The following is a 6,526-nucleotide window of genomic DNA, read 5'->3' on the forward strand; positions in this document are numbered from 1 at the left end:
TTCAGGTTCTTGACATGTCAGTCGGTGAATGCGGGAAAGACCTTCCATCGCGGAGGCCTTATAGCGGCCAGCAGTGCAGCGGGGCTTGGGGGACCCCTCTCCCCTTCTCCTGGCTCCTCCTGGCCCAGGAGAGAAGGGTTCACTCAGGGTTGCATAGAAAGGGGTCAGGTTTGGGAGATTTCTGGACAGCTGGCTCTCCAACCCTCTGCATTTTGGGGTCCCTGTACCCTTACCCTGCAGGAGGAGGGTGAAAGGCCCAGACTGAATCCAGACCCCCCCATCCTAGCCCGAGACTGACCTCTAACCCCAGCACAGGACTTGGCCGCCACCAAAGCCTACAGACTGCTGGCTTCCCGAAGGTCTTGGAGGTGTCGCTGGCTCCGTGTCACCTGTCCCCTTTCTGCTCCAGCCCCAATCAGATGCCCACCCATGACGGGTGGGATATGAGGGTGAGGCTGGGGGGTGTGGGATTCCTGGCATAAGAGCTGTCCTCTGGCAGCCATGCCCATGCCCGCCTGAGCTGGAGGGCAGTACCCGACAGGTGCCCAGGCTTAAAGGCGAGGTGATGTGGGACACACCCAGCCCGCTCGCCCACGCACCGTGCTCAGGCCAGCCCTGTGCATGTGTTCACACGCTGCTGTCCTGGGGCCTGGTGCCAGCTCTGTCTGAGCACCCAGCGGGGCACCCACTGCCCTCCGCCCTTGCACGGTGTTCTGAGAGCCCCCTCAAGACCCTAACTGGCGGGCCTCGTCCGTGGGCCTAGCGGGGGCCTAGCATAGCTGCCAGCCTGGCCTGGAGCTCGCACGCGGAGCACATGCGTGACAGGGTGTGTCCAGGGGTGTCGGGCCTGTCAGTGCTGGCCCAGTCTCCAGGTCTCTGCAGACCCTTGCTCACTGAAAAGAGCCAGCAGAGGTGGATGCCCCCAGGGTCCTCCCGGGGACCCTGTACCAACCCTGCCTGTTGCGAGTGGAGGCCAGATGCGTGCAAGCTGCAGCTGTGGGGCAGGCCCCCATCCCAGGGAGTCTCGGGGTAACCGGCCTCGTGGTGCAGTGGGATGACCAGGTCACCATGGGCCAGGTGGCGCTTTGATAGGTCTTAACACACTCTTCAGAGTTTGCCCTTCACCTTGGAGGCTGGATGGGGTAGAATATTCCAGACGAATAATGCTGCCAGGAGCCCTGGGCCTTCTTAGGAAAGCTCCTTCCTGTCCCTCGGCGTCTGGCCCTTCCCCACGTTGGGTGCACTTTATGGCAGGATCAGGCCAGGCTTTTCCTTAGATCTACAGGGTGACCTTGGACTTGCCCCTCTGGGCCTCAGTTTCTCTATCTGTAAGTGAGGAGCAGTGGGAAAATGAGCGGGGAGAAGTGTGGGCCTGTCCCTGTCCAGGTGCCCACCGTCAAATCCCTTCGGGGGCACCTTCTCTTTTGTCACCAGGTGTCCTGGCTGGACACGGAGGTGTGTCTGGGGAAGGCTGGTCACCCAGGAAGGACGGACGCAGAGGGCAGCAGGCGTGGGTGTGTGAGAATCCTTGGGCAGACAAGGACGCCGCCATGCTGGGCACGGCTGAGTCATGCTCCAGCGGCGCCTTGCCCCAGGGTGCTGGAGCTGGCGCCACCCTGGGTGTGGTCACCGAGCTGTGGCTCTGGGCAGAGCAGGCCTGGGTGGTCTGGGATGGGGGACCTGGGTGTTGAGGGGCCAGGGACTCAACTCTGAGATGCTGAGCCCCTCGGCTTCCCGGCCTCCCCCTGGCCTGGGTCTGGTGTGACAATCCAAGGCTGTGGTCACCCACCCTGAGAATGCCTTGGGGGAGCCAGGGGACCCCAAGTCTTGGGTCTGGCAATTATGGGAGAAGGACAGGGCGTGGAAGCCAGTGACTGCCCTTCAGGCCAGCAACCCCAAAAAGGCCGAACAAGGCTGGGACATGGGCCTATCTGAGGATAAGGCAGAGGTGGACCTGGCATAGGATGCCCTTCAGGGCTCACCGCGTGGATGTTAGGGTGCCCGCCCCTGGCAATGCCGTGACTGGTCTGGGGGAGATGAAAGTTTAAGGCAGGAGTTGCAGTTTGGTTTGGTGTGGCTGGGCGCAATGGGGGCTGGGATGTGACTTCCATGGTTCCCCTATTTATAACAAGTGATTCAGTCCTCACTTACTCACCCCTTCCTGAGCCCGCCCCCTTCCCCCAGCCCTGGGTGGGCAGCAGGGCCCACCCACTGGACTGTGCCCTGCCTTCCTCCACCCTGGTGCCAGCCTCTGAGGGCTGCCCGTTGTGTTGTGAGTGTTGTTATGGTCTCGGTGTTGGGATGGGGGTAAGGGGCGGGGGGCTGGTGGTCAGGCGGCCCTTGGCTGGGCAGCCCAGGTTGGCGGCTGGCTCTGGGGCCCTAGCCAGAGGGCCTCTGCGGAGAGTCTGGGCCCATTAGGCAAAGCGTTAGTGACAGGCTGGGAGGGCGGGCGGTGGCGGCGGACAGGGCGGGGCCTGCAGCCCTTGGTATTTTCCGATCCCAGCTGCTCTGAGAGAGAGGGTGGAAAGTATTTGGGGACCAGGCTTGGGGGCGGCGGCGGTGGTGGCGCCCCTGGCGGAAGTGGCCCATATTCATTCTTGGAACACAGAGTGGTGGTGGGGGCGACAAGATGCTTGCCTGTGTCTCATGCCTCCACGCCCTGTCTGCAGCGCATTCTCAGGCACACGTGCATCCATCTGTGAGGCCTGGGGCCTGCTTTGCTCCTCCGGCCCAGGGCCCACCCTCCCCTCATGCCTTCAGCTGCCAGGAGCTCGGCCCTCCCTGGACACCGTCACCCATGAGCCTGAGAGGCCAGCCATTGGGAGCGGGGGGGCCCTGGCTCCTGGGCACCTGCCTCGCAGTGTCCCCTTCATGAGAGACCCAGGCCTTTTGTGGCTGTGAGGATGGGGAGTGGCCTTGGCCCCATCCCGGGGCTCTGTACAGGGGAAACCCCACAGGAAACAGGCCTGGCCAAATGGCCGCCCTTCCCGTTCTCGTCCCTGGGACACGATTGTGCTGTCTCACTTCCGGAGGAGGCCCAGGGAGGCTGGCCGCCCTTCGAGGCCTTCTCTGTTGCTGGTTGGTGCCCCCAGGCCCTGAGGAGACAGGGTTGGACTGAGCCCAATGGGAAAGTGGGTGATTCGTGTATGTGTGTGTGTCTGTGGGGAGACTGGTGGTGTGACAGAGCCTGTCCCCCAGGGGTGGACACCACCAGACCTGGGTGCGGTGGTCCTACCCCGTGCGGTGTCCTCATTTTCATCTTCCTTCCTGTTTCTGTCTGGTCTGTGATGACAGTGTAGCCCCATCCAAATTACACAGAGCACTCATGGGATCCGTACCACCGCAGTATCCCTCCTTTGCAGATGGGGAGATGAAAATCCAGAGAGGTTGAGTGACCTACCCAGAGTCACCCAGCTAGGAAGCTGCATAGCCTGGGATCAAATCCCACCAGCCTGGCTCTATGTTGGAATCTCCTAGCCACGGAGCCCCATTTACCTAACACAGAACTAGTCTTACCCCCACCCCCCATCTCAAAGAACCTGGAGCTTGGCTTATTTTGTCATTTTTTTGTTAATCTTCATCCGAGGATATTTTTTCCATTGATTTTCTTTTTCCTTTTTTTTTTTTTTTTTAAGAGAGAGTGGGAGAGGGAGAGACAGGGAGAAATATTGATGAGAGAGAAACTCATCGATTGGTTGCCTCCTGCACGAACCCAGACCAGGGCCGGCGTCAGGGAGGAGCCTGCAACTGAGGTACATGCCCTTGACCAGAATTGAACCCTGGACCTTTTGGTCCGCAGGCCGACTCTCTTTCCACTGAGCCAAACTGGCTAGGGCTGGAGCTTGGTTTAAATGCTTTGCCGTTGATGTCTGGAAATTCTTAATTTCCGAACGAGGGGCCCTGCGTTTTCATGTTGCGGGTAGCCCCACAAATTCTGTGAACAGTTCTGATGCCAAACACTTGCTGAAGGGCATACACACTCTTGGTGAAACCTTATTGTGCTACAAGGTAGATAAAAAGCCCTTGGCTCCATTGTGCAGATGGGGACAGTGAGGCTTGGTGGGCCTTTGGGAAACAGCTGAGTGGGGCTTTGCACTTCGAGCCTGGGTTTGGTGCTCTGGGATATGCATGCCCAGAACGGATTGCTGGGTGTCTGCCGCTGGCATCCGCTCTGGTGTGGCTCAGGCTAAGGCCTGGCTGCCGAGGAGACGGGACCACGGGGGGAGGCCCTGGTGGTTTCCTCCTACCCTTCATGCTTCTAGGAAGTGGCGCCAGCTGGGGTGAGATCACTTCCTTAACTGCCTGCCCGCCACCCCCTCGGCTTCCTCTCCCCATGGCCCCATTTAGCCTGCCCAGGGCTCAGTGGTGATCATGGGGAGGAGGGGTGGGAATGGGCCAGTGGAGAGGTGGAGACCTGGCTCTGGCAGTCCCTGCAGCCCCTCTGGGCCTGGGACTCTCCTGGCATCTCTTCCTCCCTGAGCCTGGGACAGTGGGCATGGCTGGGTCGGAGGAGTCCAGCCTGGTGGTCCCGCTCTCCATTCAGCTGCTGGTGCACGTGGGGAGAGGGTGTCCCTGCAAGGCCCCAGAGGATAGCAGCAGTCAGGACCTGGAGGGCAGATGTTCTCAAATCTCATGTCTCCTTTGCTCTCTCCCCCAGGTACCAGCTGATGGCCCTGCCCAGTGCCTCCCTACCCCTGTGCCACGGCCGGCTGGGGTTCCTGGGGATGGGATTTGCTGCCTGTCACAAATCACATTGCCAGGGATTTCCAATCGACCCTGAGCCCAATCTCCGGGGCTGTCACCATCACCAGCATCAGCACTGCCACCACCACCACCAAGGACGCTGCCAGGGGATGAGGTGGCAGAGAGGCCCTTGCTGCCTGCGTCTGGCCTGGGCAGCAGGGCTTAGCTGCTTGTGAGCAGGGTCTGCACCAAGTCGTGTTCACAGTGGCTAAGTTCCGCCCCCCGGAGCCCTCATCTCCTCCAGCTCTGCTGCCTCTCCCGGCCTGTGCTGCCGCCTGGCTTCCCTGGGCTCTGCCTCCCGTGCCTACTGAGCTGAAACACAGTTGATTTGTACAGACTGGCTCAGTGCAGCAGGAACAGGAGTCAAGCCCCCTAGGAGCCTGTGGCCCCCGCCTTCCCTGGATGGGCTGATGCCCGGGGGAAGAGAGGAGGACCCAGATCTACAGTTGTGTCTGGGGAGGGACTTGGGGAGGGTGGGGACGGGATGGGGTGGGTGGACTCAGCGCCTGCTCCAGGCCCCCTCCCCCAACTCTGCTCTTGGAGACCCCCACAGTCCTCCCTCCAGCTGGGCTGTGTTCCCAAGGAGGACAGTGGGTGGCCCTTCCATGAAAAAGGGAAGCCAGCTGTGTCTCCGCCTGGGTGACCCTCTGGGCCTGGAGCCTTGGCCCCTCCTCTCCCAAGCCTGGTGGGGGCACGGGCTGGGCCACACCTTCCCAGCAGCCAGTTACCCAAGAGGAAACTGCCGTGGGCCCTCAGACCGTTAAATGCCAACTCCAGACTTCCGGAACCAGACTGGCCTGACGCGAACGTGCCTGACCCCTTCCACCTGGGTTCTGCAGCTTCCTGTCTTGAGGGAGGCGCCATGACACCCACTGGCACACAAGGTGGGCATGAGGCCCCTGTGGAGGACTGGAAGGACACGAGCAGGCCTGCTCAGTCCTGGGGTGGCCCCAGAGCATGGAAGAGCAGCGTGAAGCTCCAGGGTGTCAGGCTGGCCCAGGGTGCCCCTTCCCCACCTCTGCCAGGGGCAGACACAGGCTTGGGGCGGTCTGTGCTGTGTGTTGTGTTTAGCGTCCAATTAAATAAAACCTGCCCCGCCTTATTCCTGAAGGTCTGGTGGTTTGTGACTCTTGCCTTTCATCCCTGGAGTTCCGGCGTTTTGGGTGAGGAGGTTGAATCAGCCCCAGTTTACCGGCCCCCATGTTCCTGGCCTCACAGGGTCCCATCGCCTCTGCACCAGTTCCGAGGAAGGTGGCAATTTAGTTACCAGGGTGGAGGCTGCCTTGGGGATGGGAAGGTGACCTTGAGGGGTGTCCTGGGGATGGGGGAGTGACCAAAGGAAACCCTGGACTAGAGGGGACTGACTTCTGGGGGCCGATGTGTTGACAGGGTAAGCTTTTCTGGAGGGACCTAGATGGGGTCATGATTCCATCCCGGGGCCAAGGGGGGATGGACCCCAACCTCAGGTGGTGGTGGTGCAGGCTGACTCCGAGCGCAACGCCGGGCGTTCAGAGATAACTGGGACCTGGGGTCCTGAGTTAGTGGCATCTGGGGGTGGTGACTGAGACAGAAGGGAGAACTCAGCCGGGGTAACATTCGGAGTGCCTGGTATCCAGATGCTGGTGGCGACTTCGGGCTTGAGGTGTGTGCATGAGGAAAGGGGGACACTGGGTGACTTTGAGGACCTCAGTTAAGGGGCGACCCAGTCTGAGGACAGCATTCGGAGGCGGCTGGTCCCGGCCTCCAGCAGGCGCTCCGGGCGTCGACCCGGCCGCCCTCACAC

At 61.2% G+C, this 6,526-nt stretch overlaps 1 long non-coding RNA gene across 1 annotated transcript in view; it reads left to right on the forward strand.

The window, feature by feature from the left end:
• The window catches only part of LOC107182744, a 13,650-nt gene extending 7,797 nt beyond the window's left edge, over positions 1–5,853 (forward strand). Inside the window, exon 2 of the long non-coding RNA XR_001513473.1 lies at positions 4,658–5,853. This is a non-coding gene — a long non-coding RNA (uncharacterized LOC107182744). The remainder of the gene's footprint in view (positions 1–4,657) is intronic.
• The last annotated feature ends 673 nt before the right edge of the window (positions 5,854–6,526 follow it).

This window comes from Myotis davidii, unplaced genomic scaffold, assembly GCF_000327345.1.
Source record: "Myotis davidii unplaced genomic scaffold, ASM32734v1 scaffold1238, whole genome shotgun sequence".
Lineage (NCBI taxonomy): Eukaryota > Metazoa > Chordata > Mammalia > Chiroptera > Vespertilionidae > Myotis > Myotis davidii.